Below are 466 nucleotides of genomic sequence, written 5' to 3' on the forward strand. Positions count from 1 at the left end.
GCGGGTTCTGGCCGCACAACGACCCTGCACAAAGGGTCCGCGGGCCCCCGGCCGGGTCAGCCCTCGCGAGGCCCAGAGCCTCCTGCGGCCGTGGAGAGCAGGAAGGGGAGCCCCAAGCGGGCAGAACAGGACGGGGGAGCCCCAAGCACGCATGCGCCTTTGGGGCCCTCACGCACGCCGGGAGACGGAGCAGCCCCAAGCGCCGACCCCCGCGGTCCGGGGCTCTGGTCGGGGTGGGGGGGGCGCCCCGGGCCCGGGCCTCCTCCTGGACTCAGGCCTGGCCCCAGACGCGGTTCTCCTCTGCCATTCGCGCTCAGGGAGCCGCCGGGGCTCCGCTGTCCACCCTGCGGCGTCGCCAGAGACCCCCACATGGTCTCGCGCCCCCCAGCCCGTCGAGGACGGTGTCCGGCGCCCCCAGGGCACAGGAGGCCCTTGGGTCCAGAGGACGACGGCCGCGGAGGACAGC

The sequence above is a fragment of the Condylura cristata genome, unplaced genomic scaffold (assembly GCF_000260355.1).
Source record: "Condylura cristata isolate star-nosed mole 26May11 unplaced genomic scaffold, ConCri1.0 scaffold00048, whole genome shotgun sequence".
NCBI classification, from domain to species: Eukaryota; Metazoa; Chordata; class Mammalia; order Eulipotyphla; family Talpidae; genus Condylura; species Condylura cristata.